This window comes from Amblyraja radiata, chromosome 22 (assembly GCF_010909765.2).
Source record: "Amblyraja radiata isolate CabotCenter1 chromosome 22, sAmbRad1.1.pri, whole genome shotgun sequence".
In the NCBI taxonomy this organism is placed as follows: domain Eukaryota; kingdom Metazoa; phylum Chordata; class Chondrichthyes; order Rajiformes; family Rajidae; genus Amblyraja; species Amblyraja radiata.
Genome location: NC_045977.1, coordinates 32401359 through 32416742, shown reverse-complemented (window position 1 = coordinate 32416742; position 15384 = coordinate 32401359). Strand labels below are relative to the sequence as shown.

Genomic DNA, 15384 nt, shown 5'->3' with positions numbered 1-15384 from the left:
TAAGTGAGGGGAAACGCTTTGAGCAAACCCAAGACCACTTTCTTTAATTTGAGGCACTTAATTACAAACATGATTGTAATAATGTATTTATTTTGAGTTATGATTATGCAAGGGTCTAGCAGGGTTCCCCTAAGATTTCTCCAAAAATTCAGCACTTCTAACATATTAAGGTTGCTGGCTGTGCATTCGAGCCAAAACCTAGACTTTTGGTGCTTAAACCTCACACATATTGGATTGATTTGTTTCTCGTCTTTAGTGATTTGCACGGGATGTAATTTTTTGTATTTAGTTTGAACAAACAATGCTGTAGGGTTTGGTATATTTGTTTTTACACATCGTTGTTTGATACTAGAGGCACAGTGTGGCAGCTGGCAGAGCTGTTGCCTCACAGCACCAGAGCCCTGGATGCTTCTGGTTTTCTCCCACTTTCAAAAGACATGTATGTTTATACGTTAATTGTCCTCTATGAAATCGTTGCTAATGTGTTGGAAGTGGATAAGATATTGGGATAGTATAGAACTAGAATGAACAGAGTGATTGATAGTTGGCATAGATTTGGTGAGCTGTTTCTTTAAACTCCATCTCTAAAGTTTGTTATTGAAATCTATAATTTCCAGATTTTTTTCAACTGTTTGAATTATGTTTTTCAGGTGCAAAACCTCATAAAGATGTTTTAAATAATGATAAGATCAAAATTGTCTACTTAACAGAAGTGAAGACAGCAACAAAATGTAAGTACTGCCATATTTGTTACACTAATTATATATGTAGGTTTAAATTGCCACATGTATTGAGATACAGTGAAAAACTTTTTTAATTGCTATCCGGGTTAAACATCCATGTCATGTGTGAATACAATCAAACCATGCAGAGTAACAGGGTAGTGCAGCTGGTGGAGGCACTGCCTCTTAGTGCCAAAGATCCAACTTCATTCCTGACCTCAGGTACTGTCTGCGAAGTTTACACATTCTTCCTGTGACAGCATGGGTTATGCCTGGGTACTCCGATTTCCTTCCACATCCCAAAGACGTGTGGGTTTGTAGGATTTATAGGTCTCTGTAAATTGCCCCTGGTGTAACGAGTAGATGAGGAAGTGGGATAACATAGAACTAGCTTTTGCTAAAAGACTGATAATTTTTCAAAAAATTCTTGTGGAATTCTATTTCTAATGGACTGGTTTATTTTATTTACTAGGTAAATGAAATAAATACAATACTGATAAATAGTGAAATCACCAAGACACAATGATCACGAAGAGGAGGCATTTTCACCTCTTTCCACTTTCAGCTGGCACACTACAGATATAGAATAATACAGATATACAATAATAGAAAATATATCACATTCTTCCACTGACATTTTACTGAGGCTAGTCAAAATGAAAATTTCGAGTCTTATTGAAAACAAAGCTATCTCCAAGGGTTACAAAACTATGAAGAGTAGATTTCATTAAATAACAGAACAGGTTTGAGAGAATCAGTGGACTACTATTCCACTGAATCCAAGGGTTCAGACTTGGATCTCTGACTTTCTCACAATTGCATCTAGACTAGTATTTATATGGTTATCTGATTTATCCCCTTCCCTTAAATACCAAAAGGAGACTCATAATGAGATTCATCAAACGATTTGCACAATTACCAAAGCTAAGCTTATATAAATTGTTAATATTTATTAGATAACTCATAGTTTCAAGATTCAAGATTCAATTTAATTATCACATGTACCAACTATGGTACAGTGAAATTTGAGTTACCATACAGCCATACTAAGTAAAAAGCAAAAATACACACAGCAGATAAAATAAAGTTTAACATAAACATCCACCACAGTGGAATCAACATTCCTCACTATGATGGAAGGCAATAAAGTTCAGTCATCTTCCTCCTTCGGTCGGGGCCTTTGAACGGGGCCGTTGACGACAGTCCGCTGTTCAAGCCCTCTTGTCGGGATGATCGAAACTCCGGCGTCGGGACGGATCAGAACACTCTGCGGCATGGGGCTCCCGAGTCGGACGCTTCTCAACAGAGACCACTGCTTCACGGTGTTAAAGTCCACTGGCCCCACGGTCGGAGCTGCAACACTAGCGATCCTCGGCAGTAGATCCCAGGCTCCGCGATCGTAAGTCCGTGCTGCACCCGCGGCTTGAAGCTCCTGGCCGGTCTTCAGAAAAGGCCGCACCACTCCACGTTGTGGGCCGCGGGGGGGGGGGGGAAACACACAGAGATGCGACATGGAAAAAAATTGCATCTCCGTCGAGGTAAGTGACTGGAAAAAGTCTCCCCCAATCCACACCCCCCACATAAAATGTACCGAGAGACATTAAAACTAACATTCAAGACATTCTAAATAATAAAAACAGAGAAGGGGCAAGATAGACTGCTGGCAAGGCGGCCATTATGGGCGCCACCCGGTGGTCAACAAATCAAAGTTTATAATGTTAATGGGGCTGGCAATACAGCAAATTGTTGTGCATTAGCTAAAACGTTGTTCATTGACTTAAAGCTGCACCAAAATTATGTCAAAAGACTCTTCTCATAAGTCTGACATGCCTTGTAGATTAGCTTCAAATGTAGCAAAGTTCATATCAGTTTTTGTGAATGGTGATTTCCCAGAGAGTTGCTGATGGAAAATGTAGAATGTAAAAACATTGAACAACTTTTGAAGACAAAAGGAACTGCAAATGATGATTCACAAAAAATGACATAACGTGCCGGATTTACTCAGTGGGTCAGGCACAATCTTCACCAACCCAAAACTGCGCCTCTCCATATTTTCCAGAGATGCTGCCTGACCAGCTAAGTTACTCCAGCACTTTGTGTCCTGAACGATAAAGTAAAAACTGGTGAGGCATCCTTTTGATAATAGTGGTCTCATTCAATGATTCAATGCAATGCTTCTTTATTGTCACACATGTTCAGGACAGTGAAATTCTTTGTTTTTGCATACATTACATAATGCACACAAAGAGTCGCCACTTTTCTGGCGCCGACAAAGTTACAAATGTACTCTTTGTTCTCGTCGGAGCCGAGTCCCTCTTTGTTATTGGCGCCACTGCCCATCCGCCTCTCCACGGTCTCTCCACAGCTCAACCATGACCGCCAGGTCGTTTTGCTCCATGGTGCATCCCGGGAGCTTCCTACACTACGGGGCTCCATCTACACTTTTATACATTTACTATGCACTGAAGTTCAACATTACCTTGAGGAATAACATCTCATTTTCCATTTGGGCATGCTACATCCCTCTTGACTTAATATTGCTTTCAGGAATTTCACTTAGCCATCTTTTCTAGTTTGTTAGAACTGGTTACTTGGGGTATAAGATATTGGAATTCTAGGCAGGTGTGGCCACATCTGTGGAGTGGGGGACGTATTTCACCTTCATGATCCTTCATAGTAGAGGTTTCTCATCCTAAGTCATCGGCTATATTTCCCTCTCCACAGATGGTACAACAGGTAGTGCAAGGAGAAAGGAAGCAGAGTGCAGAATTTAATGTTACTGCTGCAGGGAAAATGCAGATATAAAAAGTGCAAGCGCCTCAACGAGATATATTGGGGAATCCGGAATACATTTGAACTTTTAATCAGTACAGATTTACAGTCATTTTTCCAGTGACCAGGGATTAGATTGTCATAAAAAAACGGGAGGCGCTTGGGTGGTCCATGGAGCAGAGGATGTTAAGAGGAAAGTGATAGAGGTCCATGAAGGGTTTCAATTAAGTAAATAAAAAGCAACTGCTTCTAGGAACTGAATGGTTGATAAACCAGAGAGCAGAGATTTACCATTACAGGCAATCAAACCAAAAGAGGGTTACAGGGAAATAGCTCTTTACATATTTACATTGACCAGATGGTGGATACTGTTTCAAGAGTTACTTTCACAAGGAAGTAAATGCAGTACAGTATAGATATACAAACAATGGTCTAACTGGATCTGTTTTTGAAAGACAAGGAGTTCCCTAGACTGAATGCCCCCCTGGGATGCAACATTCAGTAATTCTCTATAGCATTTTCTACTTCTATCATGTCCATTTGGCTCCCGGCCCCCTTCACTTTTATGAGACAACAGTATATTGTCCTCTTCATGTGAAACGTGAACACTGTGCAATCAACTAGATCCTCAGCATTGATTACAGTTCTACTCGAGTGATCTTCATTAGCAAATTAATTCTCTAAATATATTTATAAAGCACTTTGGAAACATCGTGCACGTTTTTCCCAATTACCTTTTTCTATTTCAGTCCTCTCTTCATCACCCCTTTTATGAACTTCATTTCCACTCTTCCTTGCATATGAACAAGCCTTTTCTTTGAGATTGAAATTTTTAATTTTTGGCTCTTAGCTTTCATTATCTTTACAAGGCATAATTTATATTTTATAAATGCTCCAAATTTCACAGATCTATCTTTTACCTCTTTAGTAAGAAAACAGAGCAACTAATTTGTGAATCAAACCAACTTTATTTCAAATCTAATTTATCACAGTTTTGTTCTATGAGATAACATACACATGTGTCACTGAAATCTGTACTTCTCTGATTAGTAGGAATGGTTAGTGTTTGTCATAAAATTCAGCAAGAATCTGAAAAAGATTCTAAAGAAAACTAAAGAAAAAAAATCCCAAAATCCCAATTAGCAATTTGAATGATCAGAAATAAAATGAAACGTAAAACTGCTATTTCAAATTACATTGATGGCATTACAAGTTAAACATTATCTCGCAAGACCAAGATGATTTGGTGATGTTACGATGGTCTAGCCATTATTAGTGGCATAGAAACGGAGAAAACCAACCAGAGCTGCTCCTCCAAAGACAGTCTGGTGTTTTGAGCATTTACCTGAAAGGAAGTAAAGATTTTAATTGTCATATCTCTGCAGGTAAAAATTCATATCTATTAGTTGGACTTCACAGATTTGTTAGACATGTAATAGTTTCAATTATACAAAGATGTACAAAATATTAATATTCTTATCCTTTGCATGAAATAATGGCTCAACATGTTGATGGCATATCTCAGTGTTGGAGTGAATATCTTTTTACGCCAAACGCAAATTAGGAAACTTAAACCTAGCCTGTTTAACCTGCCCTTACAAACTAACCATAGAAAGTTTAAGTAAAAAATTGTTGGCATATAGCAAAAAGGTTACTGTTAAAAGTTAGTCAGCCAATGATAGTTTTAGGTTTTCAGAACAGTGATAAATGTCTAACTCAGAGTGAAATGATTACCAATGATAGCAAATGAGATACTAGCTCCAACTCTAGTACACAACATTCTGTGTGCTTATTGTCTTAAATGAGTTAGAAAGGACTGAAGCTTCTGCTGGTGGAACATATACCCAAATAATCAATGGTACACTATTGTCACATGTACCAAAGTACATTAAATGTATTTTCTTGTATATGGTTCAGTAAAATTCTTACTATATAGAGGCACCATTATTATCAAGTACAATAGTGTAAGGTTAGTTGATTACACTGAGGCTGTACATAAGGGTCGCCACGTTGCTGGCCTCATCTTCTACCCTTCAAGCACAAAAACACAAAAAAACAAACACACAAAGACAATGTGTTCATAATCTTTAAAATAGGCTACAACTGCTTTACACATATAGCTTTTCTTATTTCTAGGCTGCACAGTGGCGCAAGCGATAGAGCGGATGCCTCACAATGCCAGAGAACCGGGTTTGATCCTAACTATGCGTGCTGTCTGTGCAGAATTTGTCTGTTTCCCTGTGACTACGTAGGTTTTCTCTGGGTGTTCTGGTTTCCTGCAACATTCCAAAGACATGCAGTTTTGTGGGTTAATTCGCTTCTATAAATTCCCCTTAGTGTGTAGGATGCAAAAGTGGGATAACGTGGAACTAGTGGTGCTTGATGGTTGGTGTGGACTTCGTGGGCCGAAGGGCCTGTTTCCATGCTATATTTCTAAACTAAATTAAAGCTAATTTCAGAAAAAATAGCAAGTTGCAAAGCCACGATTTTGACCCAGCAACAGACGTACAGCAATAGATTTCCAAGTAAGGATGGACAGTCACTTGCAGCAGAATTTGCACTTTCTCAATTATACCCTGCATATTTATTTCCATTTTGTAAATACCACAGTTTGATGAAGTATCATTGCAGAAACTTGGCAAGTTGCTATGGTGCATTTTGAAATTAATATGTTCTGCAACTTTACTTTATTTATAGGATATGGGTGTTGCTGGAGGGTTATTATTTGTTGCCCATTGCTAATTATCCTGGAAATGATGGTGGTGAGCCACCCTCTTGATCTGTCGCAGTTCTGACACAGGTCCTCCCCCAAGTGATGTTGGATAGGGAGTTGAGTAGACCGATCAACAACGGGGGAAAACAGAAAGATATTTCTAGGTCAAGATGGGTTGTAATTTGGATAAGACGGGTTGTGATGCCTCTTTGCCACAAGGTCTATCTGTGACGTCACTTCTGTTAAGGCTGAAGACCTGCCTAATTTTATGTGAAATACAAAGCATGAATTGTGAGGAAACATTCACCATTTTCAACAGAATGCATATGTGTCATTATATGTTTAAAAATATATTGCACGTTTTAATTTTAAAATGTTCGCACTTTACTAGACTGGTGGGGTTGACTATATCCAAGAAAAATCTAAGTGAAAGTATTGCTTTTAAAATTTTGTTCAAGGAATGTGGACTTTGCAGGCAAGGATGTGAGCTGGGGAGGTGAGGCTGGAGCGACTATAGTATTGAGAACATATGATACCTTTTACAAGAAGCCTTCAGTATGCCATGTCTCGAATTATGGATCTCTATGGAAGTTCCAAAGACCCCCCCCAATCCACCGAGAGATAAAAGCTTTCACCCATTTGCCGTTAATGCAGACCTCATTTTAAAACAGTGAGCCCAAGGTTATGGATACTGGGGGTTATGGGTGAAAAAGCCTCTACATTAACTCTGAAAATGCCTTCTCATTCTTCTGAACTCCAGTGGATTCAAGCACAACTTGTACAAGCTTTTCTGATAACACCTCTGCCCATTCCAGGTATTAGTCGTGTAAACTTTCTCTAAACTGCTTCCAAAACATTACCATCTTTCTTCAGGCAAGGAGTACAATAGGATTCTGGGCACGTCAGATGTGGTCACACAAATACCTAGTGTAACTGAAATTTAGTTTCATGAAACTTTGGTATTTATTTACTCTCACAATAAACTACCTGTATAACATGTTGTTGGCATTCCCAATTACTTGCTGTACCTGCATTCTATTCGCTTACTAGGACACCAAGAACACTACATCTCACTATTTAGATAATACGCTCATTTATTTTTCCTGCCAAGATGGGTAATTTCACATTTTCCCACATTATATTCAATTTGCCACTCACTTGTTACATTTTATCAACCATATAAAAGTCCAATTGTGCCTACGCTCTGCTGGCCAGCCAGTCTTCTCCCCACACCATTATGTTAGTTCCTGCAGCACAAGATTTTATTTTCCTTTTTAACCTTTCATGTATTATTTTATCAAAGGCTTTCTGCAAATCCAAATACAGTAAACTCTCGTTATAATGGACCATAGTGTGAGGAATGGTTTCCGTTATTACTGATTGTCCGCTATAACCAAGTACGGTATTATCATTGTATAAGTGGCAGAAACAAACAACTGCAGTTGCTGGTTAATGTACAAAAGGACACAAAGTGCTGGACACAAAGTAACTCAGCAGGTCAGGCAGCATCTCTGTAGATCATAGATAGGTGAGGTTTCAGGTCAAGACGTCTTCAGACACTCGGTCTTGAACTGGGCCTGGAAACCATGTGAGGTGATGGCCCCAGGCTGCCAGTGGCTGGGGGAGAGGTGAAGATCGGGAGAGTCAATGGTTGCAGCCCGTGAGCGGCCGGTGTCCACGTTAGGTGTGGCAGCAAGCGGCATGTGAGGTGGTTCAAGCGGGTGTGGCATGGGCAGCCAGGGCTGTAAACGGCAGGGGTGGCTGTGCGAGCCAAGGTTGGCGTGGGCAGTCAGGGTGGTGTGGGCTGCTGGGACTGCAAGTGGCAGGTGAGGTGAGCGGGTGTGACGTGGGCAGCCAGGATAGCAAGAGGCATGGGAGGCGGTGCAATCCAGAGCTGGCTTGGGCAGCTAGGGATGTAAGCGGCAGGAGAGACGGTGTGAGCTGGGGTTGGAGTAGACAGTCAGGGTGGCGTGGGCAACTAGGACTGTAAGCAACTGATCAGGGGGTGCGAGCCGAGGTTGGCGTCAGCAGTCATCTGTTGGTCCGACCACTATAACCGAAATCAGTTATAAAGAGGTCCAAAAAAAAAAGTTTACTCTATAATACATACACCGGTTCCCTTTCAGTACAGCATTTGTGGCTTATTCAAAGGACTTCATTAATTTAGTCAAACAAATTCCTTTTCACAAAGGCACATTGACTTTGTTGGATTCCCTTGAATTTTTCTAAATAACCTGGTATAATTTGTTTGATAACAGCTTTGAACATTTTCCCTTTGACTGATATTAAGCTAATTGTCCTATAATTTATTTTCTTTCACTCTTCCTTCATGAATAAAGGAAAAAAATTAGGATCAGGCAGATCGATCACAATTCAGCCATGATCTCACTGAATGGCAAAGGATTAAAAGGCCATCTCCTGTTCTTCTTCCTCTACTCTCGTATGGTCAGCAAATTTAACAGATTGGTGGAAGTTGTTTGTTTCTGGCACATGAACAGTCGTTTCCATTTTAAATGATGAATATTAATCAATCAACTCACCGTTAACGTCAAAGCAACCTAATGTTTGCTGCCATGACAGAATGGTTGTATACCACCTGGGCTTGTAAAAGTCAGAATATCCCATCATCCCACAAAGCGATACTGCATAAAATATACATTTAGTCAGAAAATTTGATCATAAACAATTAACGTTCAATCATGAATACTACATGCCATTGCTAATAGATCGCACACTCTTTGCTGTTCTCTGGATACAAAGATAGAGAGAGAAAAAACATTTAATAATATAATCATTGATAATTTTATCATCAATTAAAACATCATAGCCACGGCAGTTCAGGAACAAGGCTAACAGAGTAACTAAAGACCGTCAATTATCACAATCTTAACCGTGCATTACTGGAGAATGATTATAGAAACATTTGACCCAAGGCCACAGCAGGAGATCTTTGCAGGGATGAGTTCCCTAATATTTAGTGGATAACTGTACTAAATCCTATTGAGCCGTGCCATTCAATCAGGCTCACCACTGCTTTGCAAGATGTTTGCTAAATTTAGCCAGTTGGGTTCCTTTAATCAGCATTTAATTCGGTATAGAAAAAGTGGAGTAATCCAGGATAAAAATAATTGACTGGAGGAAAGCTAATGTGAATGGCTAGAAAGTGAATCTGGCCCAATTAAACTATACAATAGGCAGCTGCTTTTCAAGTACAGTGGAAGCGCATTCCGTTGAGAAGAAAAAATAAAAACAAATTTGGGTCCCCTGGCGATGAAAGAGAGGGAGAATAAGCAATAGAACAAGATGCTTGCAACAAGTACAGGTTTGTAAATAGCAGTAGGAATCAGGCTAATTGCAAACGAATCACAATAACAATTAATCTAAGAGGGGCGATGGGAACTTTTGCGAAATGTCATATAGCCTTATCAGCAAAGTGGGACAGGGCAAGAAAGGGACATTGATTGAAAAGTTACAAAGTTCATTAAATAACAGAACACAGGATTACAGTGATTTTATTTTCATACTGAAGGAAGATGAATAGTGATGTTTCCTAGTTATTGTTGGACCATTTTTTTAACAATGTTTTGAAAAGCTACAAAGTTGCTGTCCCACGTCATACTCCACACCTCAACTTTGCAGCTGATCTATCTCCTATTGTATCCTTAGACAGAGTTTCTTCATTATCACTCCACTAATTTTCATGTCAACTGCAAACTAAGATGCAAGTATGTTTGATGCTAGAGTGACAAATTTGCCCAAATGATGGGACAGTCCCAGCCTCAACCACCTCCCCCGGCAGCACGCTCCACACACCCACCACCCTCTGTGTGAAAAAGCCACCCCTCGGATTCCTAGCAAACCTTTTCCCCTTCACCTTGAACCTATGTCCTCTGGTCCCCGATTCCCCTTATATACTCACATCTCCATAAAGGAAATTGACGTTATATTTTATTACTTAATTAATATTGACAGTTACATGGACATTTAGGCAGGTTCAGGGGTTGGACTGGTTTAGAGGGATATGGACCAAATGCAAAGCAGGTGGGACAAGATGCTGCCTGTCCTGCTCAGTTACTCCAGCATTTTGTGTCTACCTTCGATTTAAACCAGTTTCTGCAGTTCTTTCCTACACATATCGGACCAAATGCTGGCAGGTGGAACAAGTGTAGATGGTACTTATTGGCCGGTGTGGGCAAGTTGGTCCGATGGGCCTGTTTCCACGCTGTATGCCTCTTATGACTCCACTTGTGTCGCTTTCTGTGTACCAGACACACGTCAAGAAAAAGCATACATCACTATTAGCATGTAAGAAGTTATCGCATGAGCCCACACTGCCATCTGCTGCTGCACATTGTGTGTGTGTTTTTATTAAATGAGGATGTATAAACAGGATGTATTTTAAACATCCGACAATTAGGTGAAAATAAATATTAACAAATATTTTACATTTAAATCTCACATAATAGTAAACATTATTGGTGAAATGGAACACTAGGATGAGCAAAAAGGGTACTAATTTCTGAAAGTATTCAGTAAGAACACGTCCAGTGCAGCTGAATAGTACAGCTGGTGGAGGCACCGCCTCTTTGTGCCAAAGATCCAACTTCAATCCTCACCTCAGGTACTGTCTGCAAAGTTTACACATTCTTCCTGTGACAGCATGGGTCAAGTCTGGGTACTCCGGTTTCCTTCCGCATCCCAAAGACATGTGGCTTTGTAGGACATATGCTTGAGGATTTAGACCAGGCCATTGCAGAATCCTCGGTTCAGACCTCATCTCCACTGCATTTCCACAAAAAAATTGTGATTGAATGCTAATGACATTGAATGGTGGGTGTACGGAACAAGCTGCCTGAGGAGGTAGTTGAGGCTGGGTCTATCCCAATGTTTAAGAAACAGTTAGACAGGTACATGGATAGGACAAATTTAGAGTGATATGGACCAAATGCAGGCAGGTGTGACTAGTATAGTTGGGACATGTTGGCGAGTGTGGGCAAGTTGGGCCGAAGGGCCTGTTTCCACACTGTATCACTCTATGACTATGATAAGTAGTGTTCCACAGGAATCAGTGCTGAGACCCTTGTTATTGGTCATATACGCAAGTGATGAGTATGGGGATGAAGGCGGTATAATCAGCAAGTTCTCAGATGACACAAAGATTATTGCAGTTGTTGACAGTGTGGAAGAGAGTCGTGGGCTACAAAGTGATCTTGATGTGCAAGTGAAATGGGTGGAGAATTGGCAGGTGAAGTTTAATCCTGATATGAGGAGAGACTGGAGAGGTTTCTCTATTTTCCCTGGAGCGAAGAAGGTTAAGAAAGTACCTAAAATTATTAGTGGCACAGCTAGAAAAGCCTGCTGGAAACTTTTCCCCATACCAAAGGTAAATAAACTAGAGAACATAGATTTAAGGTAAGGGATAAAATATTTAGAGGGGATTGTCACTTTACCTCCCCCCTCGACTCCATCCAAGGACCCAAGTAGTCTTTCCAGGTGAGGCAGAGGTTCACCTGCACCTCCTCCAACCTCATCTATTGCAGCCGCTGTTTTAGGTGTCAACTGCTCTACATTGGCGTAGGCTTGGCGATCGCTTCGCCCAACAGCTCCGCTCAGTTTGCATTAACCAACCTGATCTCCCGGTGGCTCAGCACTTCAACTCCCCCTCCCATTCTGAATCCAACCTTTCTGTTCTGGGCCTCCTCCATGGCCAGTCCCACTGCAAATTGGAGGAGCAGCGCCTCAAATTTTGCTTGGGTAGTTTACACCCCAATGGTATGAACATTGACTTCTCCAATTTCAGGTAGTCCTTGCTTTCTCCCACCTTCCCCTTCCCTTCCCAGCTCTCCCACAGCCTACTTTCTCCGCCTCTTCCTTTCTTTTTCCTGCCGCCCCCCCCACCCCCACATCAGTCTGAAGAAGGGTCTCGACCCGAATCGTCACCTATTCCTTCGCTCCATAGATGCTGCCTCACCCGCTGAGTTTCTCCAGCATTTTTGTCTATCTTAAATATTTAGAGGGGATCTGGTAGAGACATTTCTCACTGAGAGGATAGTGAGTACTTAGAAAATAATTCAAGAGAGAGTTGCAGTAGAGTGGCTGACAACATTCAAGAAGTGTCGGGAGGGTAACTTGAATTTCCCAGGTGTAGAAGACTCTGGGCTATGTGGTGAAAGATAAGAGAAGATGGATGGGTCCCACTGATCAGCATGGACGTGATGGGCCAAATGATCTGTTTTCAAGCAATATTACGTTATGACCATCCCCTTCGAACCCTTGTGAATAGTAATAGTCTTTCCCCCAAACTCTGGATTCTCAATAAATAATTCCTGTCTTTGCCATCCCAGTCTCCCCGAGAAATATTGCAGGTCTCCAGTGAGAACAACTCCGATGTCCCTATCCTGCCTTGGGAAACAAAATCCGGGCAGCACATTTTTCCCTTGCCTCAAGCAAGCCAAGCCTTAAGACTAAATATCTGTGCCAATGTTGCGTGCTCTGTTGAACGCACTAACATTTCTAGACCCTCATGCACAAAATGATCGACTTTGCAAACATTTACAAGATCATGCACCCATTTTCATTTTTCAATTTTATCTTAACAATTCTTCCTAAGTTTAAGCCACTTACTGTTTTCTAGAAATATATTACGTTGATCAGATGGAAAACCATTCTTATCAATTTCCATGTTTACTTCCATCATTTTCATGCAGAGGACTTCCTTATAACTCATTTGAGCATCTGTCACTGGGTGCTGAAATCCTTGAACATTTGTGCAACACATCTACAAATTGAATTGAAAAGTAGAACATTTCAAAGGATAATTCATGCTTTTAGAAATGGACAAAAGATTGATGTTGCACTGAAGTCCTCAAATTTAACTCCCAATGCTTTCTCCTCCCACTGCCATTGCACTGATTGTCTAGAGTACCTGCTGATGGATCACAGACAAGAAATTTAACAGTGCTATAATAGCCAAGACCAAAGGTCCAATCTGCACTTTATAAATCACAAGATGTTCTTCAGTGATAAAGTGCTCATCCTTCCCAAATGTTCAAGCCGTTCCCACAACAACCATGAAACCAGCTCTGGGAACGGCACTGTCACTGGTTGAGGTCCAATTGTGGAAGAGGTGAACACAATGCACAGTATCCTTATCACCAATCAATAATAGATGATGCAGCATAACTTCTATTTAAAACAGAATAAATTACTGTTACTAAAATTACTATTTTTAATAGTAACTAGACCAAGTGCAGACCCATTAGGTCTGTTACCCCAACGCAACCGGTCCCAACCCGTAGCCCCACGGGAGGTGTGATCCTCCAACTCAAGCCGTTCCCGAACGTAAGATTCCAGCACTCCCCTTGCCTTCCTCAGCAGTGATCTTAAAAAAAAATTCCAATTGCACTTGCCCTGCATGTTGCAATAGCAATTCGCCCTCCCCCCACTAGTCGAGCCATTGTGACGTCATCAGTTGAAGCTGTTCTGCTTGAAATTAAAGGTATATTTAATCAGTAATAAGTCGGAAATAAAGCATAAAAGGATCAGTGAAAGTGATCTCTGCTTCGAGGGGGAAAATGTTAATCAGAATATGTAAAAATCTTGTGAAAGTTGCTATTTTTAAAGCTTTAATCGCGAATAACGTGTCAAATATAGGATGAAATCTTCATTGAGGCTGGTCTTTGCTAGCTGAGCCATTGTGATGTCATCATTTGAAGATGGTGGTTTTAATTTCAAAGTCTTTTGATGTTTTTAGACTTTTAATCAGTAATGAGTTGAGAATAGGTCGAGAAATAAAGCATGAAATGTTCAGATAAAGTGATCCCCACCTCGACGGGAAAAATGTCAATCGAAATATGTAAAAATGTAATCGTTACCGCCTAGCGTTTTTGCGCAGATGTAAAGACAACCACATATACACACACATATGCACATATACATACTACCAAGATCAGTCTTTTAATAAGTAAATGATAAAGTATGCAGAAACGTCCTGCTGTAAAATGCTGCCGCCTTATGTCTATATTCTTGATAAATAATGGTGCCTTTGATAGAGGATATTTTAATTTGATGAGGGACGGAAGATGATGATTAACTTTCACTTTAGTATCACAGTACATTCTGACCCAGTAACTTTCCAAGATTTCATCTGTTATACAGAAACTGAACCTCAAAGCTATTCAGTTGAGAAACACAGTACGTGGCAGCAGTCAACGACCTTTTCTGTGTGATTGGAATTGTAGGTAAAAGCATATGGACTGATTCTAGGGAATCTCAATGGGTAATTAGCTTTGCTTTGGTCACCAAAAGCATTTCAATCCTGATTGGGCAGGAAGATGGTTGTTCCAGGTGATTTATTGCAGTGTTTGTGAAGTAAAGTGCTCAAAGACTTTTCATTCTCATTTTCATGAGTCAACCTTGGGATAGACTAGTTTTTTCTGACTGTACGTAACTAATGCCCTATAAATTGAGGCAGGCATTATATTTACTATACAAGGAATTATTACAGTATGAAAAGTCTACAGAATGCAACTGTTTTATCAATCAATGCTATTATTGAGTCAATGATTTTACTTACCATCTCGGCAACAATAAAGTACAGGAACTGTTGTAACATGGAGTGTGTTGGGCAACTTAGTATTACCGACAACTTCCTACATTTCAAAATTTCCGTGCACTCCGCATCAGATTTCTGCCTTAATTTTTAAAGAATAAAAAATATTCACATCATTTGTTTTTGTGGATTATGTCAACAGCAGCTCATGTGAAATTATATTATTAACTTATCACCCTGTAAAAATAATTATTACTGTCTGTCATTCAAAGCCTGGTTTCCACACCCATTTATTTTCTGTGCAAATTGACATAGAAATAAGAATGGTTTCTGAAGCATTGACACTTTTCTGGATTTATCTGGGGTGATAATGCTACCGTTCTGTCATCCCCAAGTGAAGCTGCCAGTGTTTGCTGTTCTCTTGGTATTGGTATATTATTGTTATGTGTACCGAGATACAGTGAAAAAGCGTTTGTTTGAGTGCTATCCAATTAAATCATGTCATGCTATACACGAGTACAATCAAATCATATACAACTACAGCAGGTAGTACAAAGGGAACAATAACAGAGTGTAAAATATAGCTTTACAGCATTGTAGTGTTACCGTTATAGAGAAAAAGTCCA

At 40.2% G+C, this 15384-nt stretch overlaps 1 long non-coding RNA gene across 1 annotated transcript; it reads left to right on the top strand.

The window, feature by feature from the left end:
* Positions 1 to 4476: 4476 nt before the first annotated feature.
* On the top strand, positions 4477 to 15384 carry LOC116985865. Its single transcript, XR_004415361.1, has 3 exons — positions 4477 to 4490; positions 8028 to 8033; positions 15351 to 15384. It is a non-coding gene; the product is annotated as an uncharacterized LOC116985865 (long non-coding RNA).